The 26,663-nt window shown below is 40.6% G+C and overlaps 1 protein-coding gene across 1 annotated transcript in view; it reads right to left on the bottom strand.

Moving 5' to 3' along the window:
• The window catches only part of cdk18 (cyclin dependent kinase 18), a 68,201-nt gene extending 46,896 nt beyond the window's left edge, over positions 1-21,305 (bottom strand). The window contains exon 1 of the mRNA XM_033627500.2: positions 20,980-21,305. The gene's annotated coding sequence lies outside the window, so the exon portion shown is untranslated. The remainder of the gene's footprint in view (positions 1-20,979) is intronic.
• Positions 21,306-26,663: the final 5,358 nt, after the last annotated feature.

Raw genomic sequence — 26,663 nt, 5'->3', positions numbered from 1 at the left:
GTAGGATACAAACTGTTTTGTGTGCATTTTCATAGGATATCATAAGCTACTAAGCGTTGCCAAGCGCTACAAATGTTTGCTGATGTGACTTTAACTGTTCAGCCACTGAAACTGACTCATTTGGACTTACTATGATTGATTAGTTTGAGTTTTAGTCACATTCATTATTTAACTTAATCATTATGTCACAGCATTATTTTCCTGTCTGAGTCTTTGTCAAACACACACCAGGTTTCTCATTTCTGATGTAAAAGAAGTCATATTATTGCTGAAATCCAACAGTTACATAAGTACATGTAAACACAACTTATAGCTGTTGCAGTGGGAGGAATGCTTAAAAACATGAGCTGCCCTATGCAAACAAAACATTGTCCTTTTGGCCAGTGACCAAACCCACTGGAGCAGTTCAGTGGCGGTTGCCTCTGAGGGGTGGAGGAGGAGTATGTTTGATTCAGCAAAAAGCCATATGTCATCAGTCCAGTGACCCATGCAGCTCCGGCTAAATGAATATACACAACTCCCCTCATGTGTACTCATTTAGAATGGGGCCAGCTGATGGAAGAGATGCGGGGCTTGTGTAGATGGGCTTCATTGTTTTATGCAGGTCAGTAGGCACAGTCATCAGAAAATATGACACACTCAACAATCTATCTGCATATAAGGCATACAGCACGGGCATGGGGATACACAACTGTGACTCACACTGGGTAATGAGTTCACACGTGCACATGCTCACATGTAAAACCACAGGCTTTCTCTTTCACTTTTTTTCCACCATCCAGTTAGTTGAAACTGAATGAATAAATGACCCCGAGAGCCCATTAAAGAAAAGGAAGCTATGGCACAGCGTCAGAGCAGACCATTAGCCTGCTAACAGTGAGACCACAGCTTCATCTGACTGCTGTGTTTCTCCAGTGAAACCTGGCACGGCTGCTTCCTGTTCTTGACAGTCCGATAGGCTGCCAACACAAGCTGTGATCTCTCGAAGGGTCAGGAGGGAGGGGGCAACGACAGAGATGCAGAGAGCAACTAAGGCCACATCCACACTAATATGCTTTCATTCTGAACCTGTGTTTTAAAATTATAATGACCCCCATGTACATAGGAGTGTTTTAAGAAATAATCTCTCTCCATTCTAACATGCCTGAAAACACATATCACACGACCATTCACATAGGCTACACTGCATGCCTGTGCAGATGTAAACAGGAAGCAGTTTGTCTACTCTGCCATTACACACAGTACAGTACAGTACAAGCCGGCCAAGGTGGCAGATTAGGGCTGCAACTAACCGTTATTTTCATTGTCGACTAATCTGTTGATTATTTCTTCAATTAGTCGACTAGTCGATTGCAAAATGTGTTAAAATGTTGAAAAATGTCGGTCTGTCTCTCCCAAACCCCAAAATTATGTCATCTAATGTCTTGTTTCGTACTCGCGCCAAAGGGTTTTAGTTCACCGTCATGGGAGAGTGTGTAAAGCTGCCAATATTTGAAAGCTGCAATAAGAGAATTTTGGGGTACTTTTATAGTACTTTTCTATGAAAAATGACTCAAACTGATTAGTCAGCTACTAAAATAGTCACCGATTATTTTAATAGTCGATTAGTCATCGATTAGTCGACTAATCGTTGCAGCTCTATGGCAAACAGAAATGGGAGCCGCTACAAAGCAAATGTGGCAGCATATTAGAGCAACACCGGTTACACTGTCCATTTTCCAAGTCTCATTAATAGGCCTTTTCCATCAAAATTTGCATGTGTATGTGGGTTGTTTAAACGCAGAGACACCAGCTTAAAATAGCTGATAGACTCATTTCTCATTGCCAGTAGACTAGAACCACGGACAGGGCTGTAGTCGAGGGATATGCCTTCTGTTTTTTTTGTTTTTGTTTTTTTTTACTGATGTGTCATGTTAGACATCACGGATACACAGACGGGCTGGAAAACAGGTTAGTAAACAGTAAAGCAGCATTGAGACCAGTGAAAATGCCATGGTTACTCTTTTTTAATATCGCTTACTTATTTACACACTATTTCAAACTCGGTGGCGACTAAATTTGGATAGAGTTTCGAGCACTGTTTGGCAGAGATTGACAATATTTTATGGCGGTGTGTCATTGCACCTCACTGCTAAAGATGCTAAAATTAGCGTGTCCACCCGGGTGTTGTATTCAGAGCTGGAGCTGATAAATACTGTGATTACGGCAGAGTCATTAAACCCAGGAGCGAACGCTGATTGTAACCTTTCCCATTAAATACAAAAGCCAGATGTTAGCGGTTGTTAATGTTTTTCTTTTGTGCAGTGGTAGAAGGGGCATAGTAGTAAAAACCTTAAGGCACTTACATTGGTGATTTAAATGACATTTCAGTGGGACCTAGCATCACAGTAACTCAAACTATAAAGTAACATTTTCACAATAGAGATGGATGGTTAGGCTATACTGTACCTACACAGAGACATGACGGAAGGAGGCAATACATCCAAATGTTACATGTGATAATCTTACTGCTGTTTTATGAGCAAATTGGCCTTCAGGAGATGAAAAATTAACCGAGAAGACAGACGGTGCTTCAGTTACATCACTCAGAAATTAATTCAACACAAATAATGTGAGAAAATCCCCCTGACATTGCTTTGTTCTTTCATTTTTCTCATACCTTGCCACTTTTCCATGCTGTTAGACAGAGTGTGTGTGTGTGTGTGTGTGTGTGTGTGTAGCAGAGAGAGATAGAGAAAAGCACATGCACACATCTGTGTGTGTCATCTGTGTATGTGTGCGATGGGTCATATGGGCTAAAACTGACCTTGGGCCTGAGGTTACATTACTGTGTGCTCCAGTAGTTCATGTAGACTGAAAATACAGCTGTGCTTGTACAACTGTGCACATACACACATGCAAACACACACACACATACAGGCACACAGATACATTCTCCCTAAAGGAGATGAATGGTGGTGACAGTGCTCTTCACAGAAACCAGAGTGTAAGAGAGAATCACTGTTAAACAGCTGGTGTGTTTGGTCTGTAAGGCAACTAATCCAATTTTCGCTGCCATTATCCAGCCACGTTCCAATAACAACACGCACATACGATGGAAACAAGTCTTTGCACCAGTTTAGTGTTTGCAGAAATCCATTGCATAATGGGACCTTATATTGACATGGCCTGAATTCATACAGTATTTACACATTACATCAGCAGGTGAACTGTGAATCTATAGCTGCCGTCCACCTGTTTCTGTGAGTGACTGAATAGTCTCACAGCTGTTTGAATTGTGAAGTACAAGGCTGAATTTGCATTTACCCCAGATCTTTTAACAATTCTGTCTAAACGAAACTATTTAGTACATTAAAATCAAAAATACAGTTTAAAATCTGTTTACATTAGTGAAACCTGTTCCATAAAACTACTATCTAAGTTTCTACCTCATTGACAGTAAGACAAAAGTTTCATTGCCCTTTTCTCTGTTTTCAGATATAAAGGTTGTGGGGGAACTATTTTGGGAAATGTGCTGGAAAGATTAACTTAGCATTAAGCCGAGAGGAAGGCGCTAATCAACCTAGGTGCAAACATAAACGTAAGCATGTACTTGGGGAAACATATGTGTATGTGGGAGTGGGAATATATGAATATAATGAATGGAATAATGAATAGGAAGAATTTCTAATACTAAACCAGACCCATCCAGCAAAGCTTGCCTAAATTGCATTCATACCCAAATAGAACATGCCCTACAGTTATTCACAGCTAGTACATCCATACTGTCAGTATGTGCATGCACTAATTGGTGAATAAATGGATTAAAAAAAGAGAGGCAGGAGCAAATACTTACTGGCTCTATAAAGTGTGTTTGTAAGTGAAATTTCAAGGTGCTGTTACCATTGGTCAGAGCCAGGCTGGCTGTTTCCCCTGCTTCCAGTTAAGCAAATGCTAGCTTCACACTTAATGCACAGACACCAGAGTTATATTGATTTTTTTTTTCTTGCTCTTTGCAAGAAAGTGAATAAGCCTATCTTCTAAACTTTTATGGCTAACCTGTTAGGAAACAATGTCCTATTTTAACATCCAACAGACTTGGTCAACCTGATCTCACAGAAATACGTGAAATGACCACGACCTCTTAACACCGCATTCCGTGGTGGCAGCACGTAATGGGTTGAAATTACGTGCTGCCACCACGAAAACAATGCCAATGTAAAGTCAATTAGGGTCCTCTCCCCTGGTGGACACACAGATTCCCTGATTCAATCACGTCACGTCAACCTCGTTTTCCTCAATGATATCTTTAACATTCCTGTATACACACAAAAACGCGGAAGTGTTCTTGATATTAAAACGGCAAATACATTCCCCTGTTATAATTTCCCACCAATAATAATAATAATAATGATAATAACGTGATAGTTGGGCTGTTCTAGATATTTGTTATAGCCTATTCAAATATTCAATCACAAAAACGCCGTTTCTAGAGAACTTGCTAAAATATCTGAAATGAACCATCATGCCTACTTTTTCTTAACATATTTCATCTAGGTGCAGTGTCATTACTAGTTCAGCTTTACCAGACATTTGATATACTCGGTAGATGTATCTTTTTACGACCCTGTTTTACAACAAGCCGCAAAAAACCTACCGTCCCAAAAACGCCGTTTTTAGAGTACTATCTAAAATAACTACGATTAGCCAATATCCTTGCTTTTTTTCTTAACATAGTCCATCTAGGTGCAGTGTAATAACTACTTCGGCTTTACTAGATATTAGATTTATTCAGTAGATCTAGCTTTTTACAACCCTATTTTACATGCTGCAAACGAACCTACTGTCCCAAAAACGCCGTTTCTAGTGTATTAGCTAAAATATCGAAAATTAGCGGACATCTTTACTTTTTCTTACCATAGTTCATCTAGGTGGAGTGTAATAACTAGTTCGGCTTTACTTGATATTAGATATACTCAGTAGATATATTTTTTTACAACCCTATTTAGAGCCCTACTTTGCAAATCAGAAGAACTACAACTATGTTGCTGATATGTATCAAACTGCATGGCGCGGTTCCAGGGAATTGTAGTTTTTTAAAAATCTAAGTGTTTTTCCCAGATTTGGAAGTTGTAAATATTGAATTGAGAGTACACTGTGGACTTTAAGGGGATGGTAAACACATTTGTGAAATCAGATTTTAAATATCTAATTTCTAAATGGGTGAAAATTAATTTTATACATATTTTATCCATATCTGACAGCACCCACAGTTGTTGACTACACTCACATGATAGCTGAGATCAAGAGCTCTCTATAACAGTTGTCCATGTCTGTACCCCCTTTCGTTGTTGAGTTATAAGCCCTCAAACATGCACTGAGGTCAAGGTTCAAAGGTCAATGGCTGAAAGCAGGAGCCATGTAGAATCTTCATACTGACATATGTTACTCTCCAGGTTGAGACCTTTCCAGTGATGTATTTGGTTTAGCTCTACGACGAAGTTTAGATTTTTTCATTTTTTGGACACAAGCCATGCCAGGTGTAGTTTCAGAGAGCACTTTGAAGGCCCCGTGTATAAAATGAGTTTTGTTTGTTTCTTTGCTTGTTTTTATCTTTTTTTTTACTGTAGATAGTTAGTAAAATGAGTCATCCTCAGACAATACAATACTACTAAAAAGTAAAACCAATAATAACAATAATGAAATAAGCAAAAATAATATTAAAATCATATTGAAATGTTAAAATCTATTTACAGAGTGGAATTGTAGCCTAATAGATAACTTAGATAATATTTATTATTGTTTAGACACTTTATTATTGCTTAGATACTATTTAGCCTATTATTGTATTTACTTTAGCATGTTCTACTTTTGAGTTTCCGAGAAGTTATGATAAAAAAATAAAAAATTACAGACTATAGGAGACAACCTCTTCAATGTCTCACGTCAATTAATTAACACGACTTGTCGGCTTTTTATAATGCCTTTTTTTTTTTTTTTTTGCTGCTGTCTCCAGTTGAGAGTGGTGATTTGCTAAATACATTCTACAATAATAATTAGATTAACATTTGGTCTATAATATTGTTAGCTATATTACGCATTTTAATTAAAAAAAACGGAAGAATAAAAGAAATAAACACCGAAATAATTGCTTTTTTTTTATTGATACTCCTCTCTGACACACACACACACACACACACATTGAACACGCGATTGAATGAATGAATGAATGAATGAATGAATGAATGAATGAACATTGAAAGTGGTTCAGCCGCAGTCCCGCCAGCTGGCTCACATTGAGATTACATTTGTTTTTTATTACTAACAAAATGTTTTATATTGACCGTATGAATGGTTTCGTTTTCAAATAAATATTTGGAAACGAAAATATGCTTTGGTGTACTTTTACAGAGTTTTGCAATATGTATATAGCCTACCTGTATCAAAATGTATAATTTTCAGCAGCGGTTTGTGTGACAGCTGCCACGGTCGGACGTATAACCAGCGGGGCAGCCGCTGGTTCTGTGGCGCTGGCTTGGGGTCCACTCTCCCCTGGTGGAGTGGAGGGTGGCCGGGTTGCCAGGGGCAGAAGGCTCCATGTGATGGTGTTTCCTCTCTGGTTCTTCCGTGCTCAGCCTTATTTTTATCTTCTTATTTATTTATTTATTACTGGCGTTTGGATTCAGTTACGGCAGACGGATGGCAATCTGAAATGGAATGAAGCCCACAGACGGCGGACAGCAGCTACAAAACAGTAGTGGAACGCGCCCCATCCGCCCACAGCACAATGCTCTTAAAGCCCCACGCTATCAAAAGCTGGCAAAATACATTTATTTTATTTTATGGTCTTGACATTAACCTGTCATATTGTTGAGTTATCAAGGACACTTCCGCGTTTTTGTGTGTATACAGGAATGTTAAAGATATCATTGAGGAAAACGAGGTTGACGTGACGTGATTGAATCAGGGAATCCGTGTGTCCACCACGGGAGAGGACCCTAATTGACTTTACATTGGCATTGTTTTCGTGGTGGCAGCACGTAATTTCAACCCATTACGTGCTGCCACCACAGAATGCGGTGTTAATAGGTCGTGGTCATTTCACATATTACATTAGTATTCATATTGAGACATGCCTGGACACCTGATGAATTTAAACACCAAGTGACCCTGTGTATTGATCATTTATCTGCTGTTATATGCCAAATAAATCTGTACATCAAAATCCACGTCTTACCTCTTTCTGTATAGTCTCGCCACCAGACAATCAGAGATCTCCGCCTTCTGATAGTCTGGCGACACTCCTTTCTAAAGTGTGTTTAACACACCGGCGAAAACGGCCGGCAACAAAGCAACGCCTCTTGCATTTTTGAAAAGGACACGCCTTCTCGGAAATGTACGCTCCTCCTTTTCTCGTCCACAAGGAAACAAACACACAGAGAGCTTGAAAATGGACGCAGAGAAATTTAACTCCGTTTTATCAAACGTGTGCTCATCCGTGAAGAAAATATTTTTTCCAGCGGATGTCTTAGTTACAACATTATTTAGCTAACTGGAGTAGTTTCATGTCGTATCCGACAACGGGAGGCTTTTAACAGATGACGTTCTGTTACCTTTGCTGCTGCTGTTAGCTGTCCCTGTCAGCTGCAGCCACTGATGCTTTCTAGACATCGTGATTTCCCAAAACTGAATAAATACCACACATAGCAACACAAAACTGCTTTGCTAGCTCAATCATGTTGTAACTAAGATATCCGCTGGAAAAGATATTTTTTTCACGGACCGTTTATTGAGTTATTACCTATTACAGACACTGCTAACGGCTAACAGGGCTGGGCTAACAGCTAACGGTTAGCCCAGCTAAACGTGCACACAGAAATAGTAATGTTTGTTCAATCATTGTGTTTATAGACTTTACAAACATTGGATTAGTCCAAACGGTGATACAGTGATGTGAAAAATGTGATATATAGGCTATATATATAGCTAAAAGCTCTGCTGGTTTTCTACCCGGAAGTATTTGTAAACAACAAGGCGATTCCCTCTAACGTTATAGTCCGGTCAGACGGATGAGTCATGGCCTTGTAAAGGATCATGTTTGTTTCTTTTAGTTGGCGAGAATGTGTCGCTGCAAACGCGACAAACATCCACTGAACTTTGACGGCGTTTTCTGCGAGCACGGCTGAGCCATTTTGTACTGCTACACGTGTTTCTAGTCGGACTATATTTACAAGCACAAGAGTTCAGCGAGCCACCGAAGGACCACCCTGCAGATTTACTATTAGTTCTGCAACGTAGGGAGTTTTTTAAACTCTGAAATTGTATCCGCCCATCTAAACACAAAATCAGGGAGAAAGTCATCAGTCTTTAGTTAAGCAAAGCGTCTAAAGACTGACTTGTGAGTCTACTTTCTGTAAGGTTAACAGTTTGAAGTGCTTGATCACTCATTCTGCTCTCAGGGAATCAAATGAGACTTGATCAGCTAACTAGCCACACCGGTCTTAGGAAGCCATACTTCACCGGTTGTGGGTTGTAATGGTTAACAGAGCACTATGGTGAGAGGTAGGCAGAGATGTGTGTTTGGCAAAACCTTCCTTTTCATTTCCAAAACAATGAAGCAGACAGACTGTCTGCTGATAGTCTCCTCGGCTTCTCAGTCAGATCCACCCCTCGCTCCTCCACAGCTCCAGCCTCCCACCCAGATATGATCACGTCTGGCTCTAAAAAGCCAAGATGGCGATGGCCGAAATGCTAAACTCAAAACACCAGTCCACAAACCAATGGTTGCCGTCACAGTAGCTACATCCATTGTTTTTACAGTCTATTGCTGTGTCTCAAATAACGTACTTCTGTCCTTACACTTAATATTTTGAGTTAAGCACTTACACTTAATATTTTGAGTGCATAAGTGCGTTCACACTGAGAAGTATGGACAAATGCAGTGCACTATGAGTACCCGGATGGTGCACTCAAAACGGTCAAGAAGTTGAGTGTGGAACTATGGACACTTCTTGCCCTCAATGGTCGCCATCTTGGCTACGGAGCGGAAGGGGAGGGACCACTTTTCAAACTGGAAATAGTGGCCGAGGACTGTGCGACCATGAACGTCGCTGCATTGTACAAATTGTGTTTTTGCACTAAGCACCACTATACTGTTGTCGGGTATAATCCAGCAGTATGTTTGTTGGGTTAATTTAGCAGTCTGTAATGATTTGGTACCAAGAACGATAACGCGAATGCTAATGCTAGTCTGCTAACTAGCTAATTTGCGGTCGTCATTTCCGGTGAGTGCACAACAGCCATGTTTGGTTTGAGACAACACTACCCTGTCGAAATTCGCACACTACGCCAATAAGTACATAGTGCACATAGTATACTACATAGAAGTGTACTAACGGAAGTATGTGATTTGAGACACAGCATATGACTCTACTGAAGCTCCATATTGCGCTAAACTCCAAGCTTGCCCACATTTAAGCAGTCCAATCAAATGTGAAGGGTTTGATTTAAATCCCTCTTGTAACTGTACATTGCTCAAATATTTCATTTCACTGGGAAATATGTCACAGTACAGATGCTAAAGATGCTTTAACTCCTGTTTCACTGGGACTCAGTGTTCAGTTTTCTTTTAGCTCTGTTTTGGTCAATACCAACTCCTGAGAAAAATATCTGTCTGTTAGCTGCTAAATGCTCCACTGTGTTCAACAGCTAGTTTCTAAATGTGCCTTTTTGCTGTTTGGTGCTGGGCAGGTAGTGTAGAGCAGGTAGTGTAGAGCTTTTTCTCTGAGAACAGCTGCCTATGCCTGCTGGTTGATGGCAGCAGCACCTCCCCCAGCTCTACAGACCCTTTTAGCAAAGGATGCTAAAAGGGTCTGTAGAGCTGGGGGAAACTGCAGGGTGGGGTGATAATTACATGTGAGTTTGTCACTACAAGCAACACCTTTCACATCACACATCATCGTCTGGAAGCAATCATTTTCTTCATTAGACAGGATTTTGGTGCAGGAGAGGTCATCGAAACTTAAGACCCATAAAGCCTCAGTATTAGCCGAGTCTGTGGATGATCATATCTGGGTGTAGTCCATAATACACAGAGCTTTGTGTAGCCTGCTCAGACCAACAGATTATATTCTCATGAACTCCAAACAAAGCTTGAAGAGAGACTCTGCTTTCAACAGAGCCATTGTTGCCTGAAACAACCTTGTCTGACGTAATAGGACGTTGAGATAGACTAAAGCCAGATTTGGGCTCCTTGCCTTTACTTCCTAACAAGCTGCAGTGAGCGCCAGTTTCACCCTCACCACTACTCTTAAAATGCATGTTACAGAGACTTGGCTTCAGCCCTGTCTGCAACAAGTGTGATGATTTAAGAGATAAAAGAAACCCAAAGGATTTTCTCCCTGTTGTCCCACAGTGATAGTCACCTCTGCCAGACATCTCTTTCTGTGCAGTGTTGTGGAGGAAAATGTTAAGCCTTGACAGACAGTAACAAACTTTAAGCTTGTGTCCATGTCCCTCTAATCAATTATGAAAAATCCAGCATACTTGACATCTTTGTCACACAGAGCATGCAGTCAGAAAGATGATGTCACGTTCTCCTCTTTCTCTCTTTGTGTCCTGCTGTAGCTGTAAGATGACCTTTTGTTTCCTTCCGTCCCATCTTTTTAGCGGGGCCTGGAGTCAGGCCCCGCTAGACAACAATCACTACGTTATTTGCTCTGTTGTATGGCCATACATCACACTCGGCTTTTCTCTGCCTGGCATTTTTCTTCACTTGTTTATCTCTTATTGTACTTGGCTCCTCGTCCGACTCATTTCTCCTCAGAATTTTGCTCAGAATAGTTTCAGAGAGGTGCTTGTAATGGAGCTGTCAATAGCAGAAAAATTGAGTGTTGACAATAACAATAAAACCCTCTGTCTTCCGCTCTGTGTCTGTCTGCATGTCACCCCCTGCCCCCATGGAAACAGTAGGACTAGTGTGTCCAGTGGCTCTGAGTGAATAACAACAGTGCTGGGGTCAACATCAGACTGGCCTGTTGTATCACAGGCCACCATGGTTTGTGCAACAGGCCATACATGACGTGGTGGTTGGAAAATCCACAGACATTTATACACATCTTTAGTAAGAAATTGTCCCATGTGCTTGATACATAAGAATGAATTCCAATTATCCATTCATGCATCTGTTTACTGCTACTTCTAAGGGTCTGGATTAAACCCAGAACCCCAGAATAAATGTTGGCATTGTCTCTTTATGCAAACCATGGATACAGATACATAACATTTGCATGTTTTTACCTCCCTATGACAGTCAGCTCAATAACTACATCACTTTAGAAATGTTAATATGATACATATGTTGTATTAAAAGCAAAAATGTAACATATTCATGGTTTGATAAAACATGCAATGTAAGAATTTTCTTTTGGCAACTGGACTGGACCAGACACAGCTTGGCATTAAAAATGCAAGGGACTGTATTAGTTGGAACTGGTAGCTGCTTTAAGTATACTGGTGAGATAATGAAAACCAGTTTCAGTAATACATCTTATCAGACACCAAACCATTGCATATTTTATGATATTAAGATGGAGAATGTCAGTGCTCTGGAAGGATATGACTCTTCTTCTGCTTGAGGTAAACAGTAGAAATATGGCTTTCATGTTACAAAGTAATCTACCAGGAATGTGCAGTTGCACTGGATGATGTCTCCTCACATTCCAGCAAAAGTTGAGCCAGGTTCAACATTTTCTGGACTAACCTGCTTTTATTTTGCCAGGTACCAATGCTGTTGACTATCTGCGCAGGATCACAGGAGGTATCCCAGAGATCCTTCTCCTTAGCTAATTCCTGTTTAGACTTTTTTCTTCCAACCACCATGCCCAACATCCCCAACCACAACTGTCTGTGGGTACCACACTCTCCAAACCTTGGAGGTTTTATCAATGCAAACTGGAAACAGAATCAGTGACTTGACAGAACCCTGGAGAGACCCAACACCCACTGAAAATGGATGCATATCACAATCTGGTTATATAAAAATGGCTTGTAGTGATAACCCCCGCACCGCCATTACAAGCCCCCTCACACGACCAATTAGTTCTGCGACCGAAAAGATCCACAACCTGACCAAATTTAGCTATGCAGCACAATTAAAGTGATCATTTCATTGGGACATTTCATACATGTGGAACTACCATAATACATTTTAAAGTCAAGGTAATTCATGAAATACAATATATGCTAATATTATTTGCTCTCACCTAAAGTCAGCAGTCACAGGATTAAAACTATACAGCAGTCATTTAAATTACTATTACATTCATTTTATTTGAATATATTTATTATCCAAAACCTGCATTCAAACCCACATGTACTTTATTTAACCCAGAGACCTGAACCCAGAAATAAAACAAACAAAATACCACCCGCAAATCAACTGTGTAGCAGGTCACACACCGGATACCAAACCCGATGCAGGACTTGGTGGTCATAAACCTGCATGTCCACAAAGCACATGTAGACTGGCACTCTAACCAAAGGTCTAAAACTCAACACAAAGCTCCTGTACAATTACAAGGACAAAGTCTAGATAGTATCTGTGACCCTGCAATATGTCTGTTTGGAGAAGTATAAGTAGAGATGGGTAGGACAGAAGTACAACTGTGTAATAGCATGAGCAGCAAAAGGCTGAAAAATCAGAGGGACTGACATGTATGATGAGTGCAGTGAAAAAATACCACACACATCGGTACTTATCAGGAAACATGAAGAATAAGAGAATCTTGCCTGACAGGTTGCTAACATTTCGTTGGTGTTGCCACACATATTTTTGCCTGGGTATCTGCTGCATCCACACACATCTTGCAAGTATGTCCATAAAGTGGGAGTTTTATGTGGGTATGTGTGTACTTCCATGTTTGTACTATATAGGGCCTAAACATATAAAGGCATAAGAAAAGCAGAGAAATCTAAGATGTGAGTTTTCTAGTGACAGCTGAAGCAGTCTTAAACATGCTCTGAAAATAGAGCACCTGCAGAGCTCTAAGCTCCATGGTGAAGCTTGAAACTGGGCTGACTAGTACATGTTCAGGCAGACACATTAACAGGATAAGTTGTCTAATCCATTTTACAAATAAAGAAAATGCAGTGTGTTTGACTGTTTGCTGACGCTTTGGTTTACTCACTCAGGGGCGAGACAGGATGCTAGCGCTCGGATATGTTACCACACCATGTGAGGCATGTCTCAGTTTAAAAATGTCTCTGCTGATGATTTAGCTGCCAAATAAAACTAGACACAAAAAAAGCTAATTGTTCTCACTGGGATGAGAAGAGCAGAGGTGGAAGAGGGAAAAGGTTCAGGGATGAAGGAGAAGTGAAGAAAGGGAATCAAAGAAAGGGAGTGAGCAGACAAAAAAAGAAAGAGATTGAGGGGGATTTATTTATTTATTTTGGAGAAGATAGCAGCAACACAGACGGTTATCATCCCCAGACAGGCTCAGTCTAATGGACGGCCATTGTGACTGAAAGCATGAAATTGCTTGAGCGAGGCCAAAAGGCCAAACTGTAAAATTAGATTGGAGAACTTCCTGCTGACAGAAAGAAATATTAAGTTCAGCCAGAGCTTTCTGAACTTATTCTAGAACAGTTTTAACTTTCTTCGTCGGAAACACTGAATATTAGAAGCATCTGTTTTTGTGGACTTAACCAAGGGCTTAGCAATCAGACCAGGCATGTACAACTCTTGATAATATCACTTCCTGCTAACTCACCTCTTCCCTGATATATATCAAGGCAGCCACATTAGTGCTTTAGAGGCATTCATGTGTGTTCCATTTATTCACGTCTCTTCCCCTTTCAGGCAAACTGATAAATATCTAGACACATGGTCCACATTCAGGTACAGTAAGTACAACATCAGAAATGCCCCCAGATAACTGCTGTCGCACCAACATTCAGTGATGATTAACTTTCTATACTAAGGCGGATTCATTTTTCCACTAAAATGTTGCAATTTGAAATATTAACTTCCATAAATGTCATATTTTCAATGTTACATGGTTACTTGTCCTTGGAAATAAACAAGCTCAAGGCCTCGGATATTGCCATCAACTTGTTGGAGTCTGGGCTTTGGAGGAAGTGTTAGCAGTTATTGTTAGCATTAGATGTCTTGGACTGATTTCTCCTGCTGGAAACGTTACCATCAGCGAGCATTTCAGCATCCTAAAATAGCAGCAGGGCTTGTGGTTATTTTGCAGGCTGTAAATATAATGTAATTGCAGACCATTCTCCCACATCTGAACAAAACAAAACAAATCTTTTTTACTATTAAAAATGCGTAAAATCTTGTTTTATTGTAGAGCTGAGCGCAGCTGTCCTCACCCTGCTGTCTCTCTTCCTATCTCTGTTTATCATGAGACTGTGCTGCAGAAGTGTGAGCTCCGAGTCAGGACAGTTGGTGAGAGACTGCCTGCGCACACACACAGTGACGTAGCTGACTGTTAGCATCACACAGCTAACGTTACCTAACGGTCAATAACTAGTTTGAGTTTGTTGGAACTGTTAAGCATCTTTGTGTCAGATGTTAGCTGGTGTTGCTGTGTTAGCATGTGCTAACCAGACAGATGTTAAACTGATCGGCATCTAAGAGACGGTCCTTCAGCACTGTGTCTAGCCTATGTGACGGCAGCAACAGAAAGTTGGCTGATTTTTCTTATGTTAAATTGGAATTTATGGATCAATAGGCTGGTTGTTCAATGAGTAAATTTCAAATTGCACTTGTTTTCCATTGTTGTCCAATTTACGTTCCTATTCATACATTGCATTGTTTTGTTTGTTTGTTTGTTTGTTTGTTTGTTTGTTTGTTTGCGAGTACCCATATACTGAAATTGAATGCAGGTACTCACTCAGAAACATAAATTAAAAAGCCTACCCCACATTTCTTTACAAAGTGGGTGGCATGATAAGGTGTCTGTGGTTGTGTATTTATGGAGATCTTCACAACCTTTATGTGTTGCAAACACAAACAGTACACCTGCACAAGATTTACTATATGAAGCTAACACCTGAGTGGTTGGGAGATGTTTCATTTATTTGTGTCTTAGAGATGACGATAGACCTTTACCAGTGAGGTCCTATTACTGACGTGTCTGGCTGCTGACATCCTTTGTCTTCATTCGCCAGTCCCATTACTGATCATTAGGTCTTTGTTACATGGTTATTTACTTAAACATATATTAAATAAACTCTCAGAATTACACATTAATTATTTAAGTAAGCAGACAACACAAACCTTGACCATGGAATTAGTTACACATGACTTAATAGCAGATAAAAATCTCTTTCAGTTTAATGTCAGAAATGTGCGTCAGAGTTTTAGACCTTTGCATCTGTCAGATCGCTTTACGTCACATTATGTGTGTGTGATTATTCTGATGTGTTAGTTGTTTGGACTTTTCCTTCAGGTTTTGGCTTGCGGTCCTGCCTCTGACAGGAGCAGCTCTGTGACTCACAGCTTACCTTACACCACTTGCACACAACACATTATACATTTCCCAAGGTGGCTTCTGCCTGTGTCAGTGTGTGAGCCAACCTCTAATAAGCCATCACAGCTGCAGTGCTAGACTAGCAACTTGGGAGGAAGAGGGCTGTAATTATGTAAAGCGCCTAAACACAGCCTTCAGCCCAACAGTTAAAAGAACACACTGGCTACCCTCCTGCTCAGAGACTTGAATCTTTGACTTCAGGATGCTCAACCAATCAGCAAACAGCTTCTCTCCTCCAGGGACAGTGCCTGTCACAACATTTGTGTCCATCCTGTGCTCCCTAAAAAACAACATCACTTTACAATATAAAGTAACCACAGAGAGGGTGGATGTTTTTAAATTAGCTGGATGGCTCTGCTGTGAGTACACTGCCCTCCCACCTGTGAAGAGCTTTTGAAGCGGAATGGGCGTGAGTGAGGAGAGCATGCCCAGCAACACTTTAGGCCCTTTAGATCTTTTTTTAGTAATTCAATGTGACCCTGGCAGCAGCATTGGCACAGGATGGAGTATGTGACTTCTGCATACAGAGACAGTATCCAATCATGTTCTGGTGCTTTAGCTGAAACTTGACCATGACAAACAATGTATTACATGTACCAGTGGTGAGTCCTTGTGATGTTCCATTGCTGTGACGTGACCACTGAAATTCTCCATTCTCTGAATAAACACTGTGAGATGGGGCTGAAAGCTGTATTAGGTGGTAAGCTGACCTTGAGAAAAGTGAACTTTGTTACTTATTTCTATGATCCTTTCTCAGAAAAATTATAGAAATGCCAACACAAGCATCATGCTTTAAGCATATCAGTTCAAACCTTTAAGGCCATATAGCATCTGATGTGTTGGATTTTGGCAATCACATAAAAAGCTAGCTAGAAACTCAATACTAACATGCTATTTAGCATGGCCCTGAGGAAGTCTGTCGGTCACTCCACCACTTTGATCCAGACTGAAATATCTCAAAAACTATTTGGCTGGTGTGCCATGAAATTGGGTACACACATAAGTATTAAACCTGCTAAACATCAGCTGTTGGCATAAAAAAAAAACTCAACAGGTCCATCATGCTTGCAGATGCCGGTGGAGTTGTAGTTGGCAATGATTACCATGGTTATGTCTTCCAAACGGCAGGGAGGCTCTCAGCAAGTGGCTTGGTATATAGCTCAGTGCATCAGAAAAGACATGCTACTGTTTATGTGCACAAAAGTATGCTGATATATATATATATATATATATATATATATATATATATATACATTGACTATGAAGTACCTAGACTGCGATTTTGGACACAGCAATGTTCTGCTCAGATTTTGCGACTTTCTTTATGTTCACTTGTATTATTTGTTCTCCCAGATATCTACACACTGATCTTCTGCAGTAGCTATGACATTCACTGTAAAGCACCCCTATTTAAAGGTATCCTTTAGATAGTTTTGAGTTTTGGCCACCAGTGGCGCTATGGATAGTATTTTCATTTGTGGTTCCCTGTTTTGTTTCTACCAGGTATGTGCACCGGGATACACATGCAGAAACATTCAGACTGCCACAGGTCTTATGCATCCCGCTGATCAACAGTTGGCTGTACTAACGTGCAAAGAAGTGCAGCAATGAGCTGACAAGGACAGGGAAGAAAGCTGCAAACTAATAAACCATGCAGCATTCAAGATTGGCTTTGCAAATATGTTATGAGGAAAGATCAGCATTCACACTCAGAGTGTAAACTGAATGTAAATATAACTTTGTATATTTACAAGAAAAGTCTTCAGGGCATCCTGTAAGACTGAGGAGTGTGTGCCAGTGTGTTTCAGCTGAGTTGTGTGCACATACCACTTTATCAATGTTTACTGAACTTCACTGAGTTTATTCAACTGTAAATTACCTGTGAAGTATTGTCCAATGAAAACAGAACAATAATGTAATGATATAGCTAATGTGCTTCTTTTGTTTTGCAAATAACCAGTAGAGAGTTGAAAGTAACAAGAGCGCACTGTTCCTTAGTGCTGCCGGAAATACAACATGCTGGCATCTCAAAATGGCAACAATAAGAGAAACACTGCTTCACCTAGACACTCTGTAGTGTCAGTGACCTGCAAATAGCACGCTACCCACTCGGTTCACTCTTCACATAAAAACACTAAAGTGGTGAGTGAGCCGAGTCTCTCATGTTAGTGATCTTTAAGTTGTTGCTCCGCTACTAGAATACAGCCATGCCAGTATCATTTAGACACACTAGAACCATGGAGTCTCTGGTGTTAGATTTACTTTTATGAAAGGTGCTTGCCTTCTGAAGCATTTAACCTTTCACTGTGTTTCATCACAGTAGCCGGTAGACTCGTTGTTGTGTGAAACAAGAACTGCCCTCCATTTGCTGTGTTTGACCAAATGTTTGCATGTGTTTGTTCATGTGTGAGTGGGGTTTAGTGCTGGTGCCAGGGCTATTGTTAAATATGGTAGGGTCTATCTTCACATTATCATGGCTGAGTGGGCCCAGGGCTGCGCGATGAATCAGGGACTTAATAATAAGCTGCTTATGTAAACATCACCATTGTGCTTCAGCTGCAGCATGTTAAGACAAAAAATTGCTACTTTGGACTTAAATTACAGTATCAACTTTACTCAGAGGCAAAAGGCTGACTGTTCAGAGACGTAACTGTATTATTATCATGTAAGGCAGGTACATGTAGACACTGCTTGTGTCATAAGGATAACTGGAATTATGGTTATGACCAATTTGAAAAACCAATAAATACAGAGGGCAGCCAAAGACTGACAGAATACTAAAAAGGACAGGGAAAATGTGTATTAACATTATGGCTATGTTTGGCATGTTACATTCATTTCGTATTAATCCTAAGGCATGTAGATGAGGCCAAATTCACTGATCTGCAACTTGCTCAACTTGCAGCACCAGTTAGGAAACACAACATTTGAAAGAATCAATCAATCACAGTCACTCCTTTATTTTGGAAACTACAAATTTCTGTTTGTTTTGTTCAATTTACCAACAAATTTTGCTTCACCACATTCCGTCTTTTCAGCCTTCGGCCCCTAAGTCGTGTTCCACTCACTGTCACTACACCTGGCAAACTATGCATTCAATTTTGAAAATTTGAAATAGTGGGTTTTTGATTTTAGGTGAAGTAAACAAAAACAGCATGTTGTTTTTCAGAGCAAACCAATGACTTTGGAAAAAGTAATTCTATCTCAGATGATGAGTTTGGCGAAGGTTGAAGTTAGAGCAAAACTTTGCCAAATCCAGCAAAGAGCAGAACAGAGCTACTTACGTTAGCCTAAACTCTGTTGCAGCCATACTGGCTACCACACAGGAAAAATGTTGGTCTTGAATTTTTGGTCAGCAACAAGAATTTTAGCACTGATATGTTGGTCTTGAATTTTTCGGGTGGTAATCTCCAGGGCTGAAAAGTGAAGCCAACATACCAAATACTGCAGTTCCTTGAACGGCCAGTTGAGGCTGGCTCCAAGAGCGAGTTAATCCCTATAGATCCTCATGTTGAAATGCCCAACTTTACTGCAGAAATAAACATGTTTACAGCCTGGTGCAAAAAACGGTTTTCATCTCTATAGCTAATTTCAACCATCATGACAACTGTACAGGGGGGACTTTTTATACAATTCACCCAATTACATTTTATCATTGCTTAAAGTTATGCCTATTTAGGGGTGGGGCCACTTGAGTGACAGGCTGTCCGCCTTAAAGTCAGATCTACCCCTCGCTCCTCCACAGCTCCACCCGCTTGTCCAAATATGGTCACATCTAGCTCCAAAGAACCAAGATGGCAATGGCTGAAATGCCGAACTCAAAGCTTCTAAACAGGAGTCCACAAACCAATAGGTGACATCATGGTAGCTACGTCCATTATATGTCCAGTCTATGGAATCTTTTTTGATGTAACCTGTAGTCCCACAAAATAGTAGTTAGCCAGTGATATGATACGCCATCCCTTTGGTTACTACTGTAGGCAGTAAGCTTGTTAGCAAGGTATGCTTACCTTAACTGTTTGTGCCAGGGCAGATAAAACACGCTGTTCAATCCATTCCTTATAACTTTGCTTGTGTGTTTAGATCACGGAAAGGTGAGAAAAATTGCCACAAACCTACAAACACCTTAGATACTGGATATTACTCTTATAAAGCCTTATGCACACTGCTCCAGCATGTTAAGAAGGCTAAAGCTTGACAGACCTACAATGCTTATTTATTTGCTATGTCATGACCGGACAATTGCTTTTTGGAAGAGTCATTTATCAAATGGTCAATTTAAGAATCTGCCAATGTAACTAACAAATGCCATAACTACATTATAGAAGAACTTAAGTCAAAATAAACCGGCATGCTGTAACAAGAAAAACTACCATAATATCTCCAATAGGGAATATTGATGCTTTTGAAGACCCTAAAACATGATTAAAATAATGACTTCATACATTAATTCAGTTTTGCTTGTGTGCACTTTCAACCCTAAGAGCATTTTCTTAGTAATATGTTAGATTCAGTTACTTTTGTGATAGCTGCAAAAAAGGTCCAGTCTAAACTCTGCATGATTCACCAACGCATGGCAATCATGTGGAAAAAGGAACCAGTTTTGCTTGTGTGTGCGCGCACACACACACACACCCACACACACACACACACACACACACCAGACACCCAATTCCAAACACCCACAGGCCCTTATAGGTAAACAGTGATGTGTGCACATTGGATATGGACAGTCTTCTGTTTATTTGAGTGGCTGCTCCTACATTACTACTGTTCAGAGTCGGTTTACATGTAAGTACTAATACATGAGGCTCATCAGAGAGACAAGAGGTGGATGAGTGAGTGGGTGGGTGTGTTGGTTTCAGATATCCTGAGATGTTCTTATGGCACAGGAGCAACAGTTACATTTCAAACACGTCAAATTAAGACACCAAAGGACGACTGCCTCATTCTCATCATGTACCGCACTCTTGAACTGTACAGTGTGTACTGTTATTACAAGCAACAAGTTTTAACTACAGCGTGGCCATATGTTTGTGGTTCCCTTCAGTCACAGAACTAATAGTTTTGCATGGAACAACATGTGCTGTCTCCATTAAAAGGCAACAGTGTGATACAATTTACATCCGTTTGATAATTTATACAGCAACCTAACCTTGGAATTTCATCACACACTGACTGCCATTAAAGTTGTAACTAAAGACAGAGTTTCAGACCAAGGAGAGTTAAAGTAACCAATTAGTAGACCCGAGTGAAGCGCAGGAAGCCCCCCTGAGATGTCCAGTGAGCTAATGAGGAATCCTTATAGAAAAATAATGAACAAAAGCACAAGTTCAGCCTCAAATCAGCAACATGTAGACCTGTCTCTTCCTCCCCTGACCCCTGACCCATGCTGTATGGTCAATATGTCTGAATGACAAACGTGAGTGGATGTGGCTGCGGCAGAGCTACTTACAGAGGTGCACAGGTCATCCACACACACAGGAGGGACGGAGGGGGAAAGCAGACTCCTGCCTATCCACTCAGGGCTCCCTTGCCTTCCCAGGTGTCACTCACACTGAGATAAATCCACAAAATGCAGGCAGCTCTATCAGTGTGATGGACAGACGGCTCAGCAGGAAGACCGGGAAAATGGACAGACCTGTCCACTGCTCCTCCTGACAGCTCACCCTTCCACCCTCCCTCTGTCCTCCGCACAGACTGCGAGCTGTCTCACTGGCCAGACAACACGACAGACTAAATAAAGCCGGTTACACTGGAGACAGCTCAGGAGAAGAGAAAGTGTTGCTCAGATGGCTTTTATAATCAGCCTACAGCTCCTCCCTCACAAGTCTCTAACCTGGCCCTCCCTCGTTGCTATGGCAATGACCAATCACCACTCAGCATAGCACAAGCCTCCTCCTCTCCCCTCTCCTCCTCCTCTACTTCAGCCAGCCTCTGCTGTTGACAGGATTGTCACACACCAGGGAGAACTATGAAAGCATATGTGTATGTTTGTGCATGTGACAGAGTGTGTATAAAATGTTTAGGTGAGTGTGTGTGCGCATTTCAGCATGTGTATCTGTATAAGTGTGTGCATATAATTGTGTGTATGTGTATTCTGTGAATGTGTGTGTTTGTGCATTAAGTGTGAGGACGTTCTTGCACATATGGTACTAGTGTATGTGTGAGTTTGTGTATATGCTCGTGTGTCTTTAATTAGCACTACTGCATTTCTCCATCTGTTGTATATACCTTGTGTGATATGAGTGTTCCTGTTGGTCATTCCATTAGCGTGAGTAAGTGCAAAAGTCTGATAGCATGAAATACATAAAGATAAGTTGGAGTAGCAGTGTAGGACATGCAGCCAATTCATGTCCGGCTAAATATTATGTTGTACAAAAGATCCTGGACATCAAATGCACATAGCAGCAGCACAGCAACAGGAATTTTAGTTCGAATCTGGGAATTAACACTTTTTGTTTTGCTTGATAGGGTAGCAGTTTGAGCCATTTCTATTTTTTTTTTATTTTTATTTTTTGAGGGTGGGATGACAGCAAAAGTTCTAAAGTTTGACTGTGTAGGATTTTACCGACACCCAGCTATTACCTTCACCTGCTGTCGTAGCACCACACCAGAACTACATGGATGTGTCATGCATTATTCGTACACTGATTATTCAGTATTAACCTGACAATTAGACTGAAAGTTGCTAAAATATGCAGACATATGAGATTATTATATTTCTACAAGTTAACACACAGCAACTTGTACAGCCTTATACAAGTTGCAGACTTGAATAGCCTGTAAAGCTTTGATTGGCTCAGTTGTTTTTCTAACCAGAGAAACAAAGTGTCAGTAAACACAACAAGAGTCACTGAACACTGGTTGCTAGGTCACAAAATGGTTCTTTAGCTTGTTTGCGAAGCAAAATGTAAGAAAAATACTATTATAATGAATTACAAAAACTTTCAGCAAAAACACTGTGTCTGCTCTTAATGGAGAGGGGATTACAGCTATTGGACATGAAAATAAAAACATCAGAGCTCAGTGGGGTGCTGCCTAATTCTGCCTTTGAAGAATATTAGAAAAGGTATTGCAGCAAAAAGCAAGACTGCTTCAATTAAATGCTGGCAGAAAATTACTAATTGTCTGAATTCACACATTAATTTATTTATTTTATCACTCTGTTTATTTCTAATGTGACAACTGCACATCTGTTTAATTTTTGGGCAAATCAAAATGAAATAAATTGTATTGATGGAATATTATCTGTGATAAAAACTGTTAGACTAATCAGTGTCCTATTAGCTGCAAAGTCAGCGGTGTAAAGCAGACATCAGCAAATCAGGACCAAGCATAAAAACATAATTCAGTGGTAATGTTGTGGTGTGGTTTGAGCGGATTATACCACATTTCATGTGCAAGTAAACATCGTAGGTTTCTGCATCACTAACTGTTGATGACAGGGCTTTGTTAGTAGGTGCTGCCTAGTGGACTCATTTGTTGCAGGCTGTGCTCTCGCTGTACATTATGTAGAGGTGTACGTCTCTTCATCGGAAAAGACAGACATGCATGCACATAGTTATATACCCATTGTACATGTTGCTCAGAAATATAACACATTATTGGTAATAAATACAAATAAGTAAGCAACTGTCTTTTGCATAAGAATAGCTCAATTTTGTAATAAAGCATCCAGTGACTAAACTCAGCTGTTGCAGGCAGTGATGGCGTAGCAGAAGATGGAGGGTCCATTCTGTGATTCCTTTCCCCAGCAGCAGAGTCGCTGGGCTGTGCAGTGTTAGGCTGTGGCTGTCCCACATATTTTCTAAAGGCATCTAGAAAATTATGTAATCAATAGATCTTTGCCAAAATAAGCATAAATGCATGCATATACACTAGACGCCCACAAACACTGGCTGCCTGCACAACACATTCCTATAATATCTCACAGTATATAACCATAGTGTGGTCTGTGCACGAGATGATGTCCTTTGCTAAGGAGAGAGTCAAACCGATAATACCAGCATCTCACCATGCTAGCTTAGTTATTATATTTCTTCACACTGTGACCGTGACTGAAGCAGCAACCTGCCACAGCTGCTGCAACCTGGCCCAAGGCAGACATCTGCTTGGCTGTGATGGGTTATTGGCTGCCCGCGATATGGGGCAGGTTATTAGCTACCTACTAGCTGAGCTTTAATAGCTAATGTTAGCTTTGCTTATAAATGATAATGGTGCCATTACACTTAGCCTAACTCTGTTTTTTGCCTTTTTGTCATCATCTCTCTTCTTCTGCTTTCTCCCTGTTTACCGCTTCATCATCAATAAATAAGAAGAAAAGAATAACGTAGGAATTCTGTTGATGCGACCGCTTATCTTATAGTTCAAACAAAGATGATTTGAACTGTCTCTGGTTCAAAGTTTTAGTGGCTCTGCAGACGGGGGCACCCATAATTGTAAAGTTTCTTGGTGGCGTGGCGCCCCTCCACATGTTGGCTCCCTAGGCAGCTGCCTACATCGCCTATGCTAAGAACCAGTCTTGATTGGCCAAAGGGGACAGCTACCATTAGAGGTCAATGCGATGAGGATGTCTGCATCAGTTGTGGGGATTTGCATATTAACTTTATAAAGGTTTAACTGGAGTCTAACATGAGCAGTATTTTTTCTAGGTTTGCACTTTTAATTGTGACTCATGGGTGAATTTGGAGGCTAATTGATAGGGCAGCCTTGGGCCCTAGGATTTTTGGGGGGTATTTTTACTGCCTTTACTTTTAAACTCATATCATAGTCATTATAAAGGCTACACACACGATATATCTTGTATTCAGGATCAGAAAAATATGGGCTATCCAGATTTGCCATCATTCCATGTCCTTCTATGTGTCTGTATTTTATATTAATTTTTATATCAATGAAAAAAAATCTGTGTAACTAAATTCTTACATTTTTACATGTATCTCACCATAGCAAGTTGGTAACTGACATATTCTGCCATATATGAAGAGGGGAGACTCTCTGGAATCTGGCAATATAAGAACCATGATGGTGGGACATTCTGTCACAGGCAGACATGATTGCCAGTATTTTTTCATTATTGCAAGAAATTCCATTGACTCATTCACAAGTCAAAAATATGTTTTATTTGAAAGAAACATTTACATCTAAGATCATAGAAAAATAGTAATAATATTATTCTTCACTATATGAAGTGACTGATAACAAGATCTGTATAATGGATTGTAAAAAAATTTGTCAGGTTATTTTGTAGACAATTGATCTATATTTATATCATGATGGGATGACAGCACAATAATGTGTTTGGTATAATTGGAAAGCTCCGGTCCTGCGATTCCATGTGATATGCGTGGCATTTCTGTGCGAGCCTGCATTCGCGAGTAATCCAACCAAGAGCAATGTGTGTGCAAAGCTGTATGAAAGCTCTGTTATACATCATTTTAGTGTAAATTCATCTTTTTTTTTTCATTGTGAAATCACTGGACTACCGACAAGTACTTGGTCTTGTTGGAAAGTTGCGGTTCCGCCACTGATGGACTCAGACGGGGGGTTGCCCCCCCATGTGCCGCCTCGGTTGAAAATGCCACACTAAAGTGTCCTCTTGAGTGGCAAAAATGAGAGGATGTGCCCTATCAGCTGCCCTCTTGAATGATGAAAACGAGCGGATGTGCCCTTTTGGCTGCCCTCTTGTCCCCATGTCATGTAGTAGGTGCCCTTTTTTCCTTTTCACCCCTGCCCTTCAAACATCCTGAGTCTGTCACTGGGTTCCGCTGTTTCACGTGATATGAGTGGCTTCTCGCTATGATGAACTTTTGCGGAGGTAACCCATAGAGAAGAACAGATATGAATTTGGACGCGTTTTGCATCGTTCGGGCCCATAGGGTTAATCCAGATGGTGGTAGCTAGTTTTGTGTTTTATTCATAAGGCCAGTTTAACTACCACCAGCAGATAATTTGAGGGGGGCACCATCTCTTTGTTAACCTGCCATTCCTCTCCATCCCCAGGTCACAGATGTCTTCATATCTGGACCCAGACATATACAGAAACATTATTAAGAATTATTACATTTTGATGGAGTGCATTTGTAGCGCTGGTTGGCGGACCACAGCATGCATTAAATCATCTCATGTGATTCTACTCAGCCAATCAAATCGGTGCTTTCCAATAAGCTTTGCAACTCAAGCCAGTGAGATACACACAGGGGAAAAACAACAGTCAGGGAAATAAGGGAGTCAGAGATAAATCATATTATACAGCATGTTCCACAAAGAGAGAGTAGATGGCAAAAAGAGAGCTCTGACATGTCCCATAGGTAGTTCACCTGTACCTCTCATTTTATGTTCCGAGACCATGGCAATTATTAAAAGAAGAAAACAAGTCCATAAAAAGAAGAATAAACAAAGCACTGTGATCATTTCTAGTTTGTCTTATAATTGCAGATTTAAGATTAGTCCGTCAGACAACTGTGTGGTTTGAAAAAACTAGGAAAATATGTGTATGTAAAGTAGTCAAAAAACAAGGCAGAGGCAACCAAGACCAAAAGAGCATAAGCAAGCAGACCAAAAAGGCAGGCAGTGGATCAACAAGACTAGATGGATGGTTTACTGCATGGTAGATGATAAAGATGCTGCAGATGCATGTCTCCGTCCTGGTTGAGCCTCCTATTAGCTGACTCCATCCACAAGTCAACTGCTGGCTTTGGGTCAAATGTCTCTGTAGTTGTCCTTGACAGGTAAGTATGCATCAAGTCTGAGAGATGAGCATGTGACAGACGAGATCTGTACTCGTTTGAGATGTGAGAATCCCCTCTCACATGTAATAAGTGACCATTTAACCATTTTGATAATGTTGGCGTAAGCATCTGGATAGCTTGTATTTATTATTTGGACCAAGTCATACACTGAAGAGGCTGCCAAGCATTTTTCTGCTTGCTTTTAGAGCATCCATTCTCTCAGAGTGGCATCTTTGTCAAAATGCAAGATGGCCTCATATTTCTTGAGAATGGCGCAGTGTTGTGTTGAAGGATCAAACACTAAGAAAGGATCACATGACTTAACGGAGTCATATCTGATTTCAAACTCTGCAGTTAACCTCCTGAGTAAGATTGTCTTGTCCTGGTCAGCATCAGCATTAGAAAC

Source organism: Epinephelus lanceolatus, chromosome 1 (genome assembly GCF_041903045.1).
Source record: "Epinephelus lanceolatus isolate andai-2023 chromosome 1, ASM4190304v1, whole genome shotgun sequence".
Lineage (NCBI taxonomy): Eukaryota > Metazoa > Chordata > Actinopteri > Perciformes > Serranidae > Epinephelus > Epinephelus lanceolatus.
This window is presented reverse-complemented; position numbering and strand designations above follow the sequence as displayed.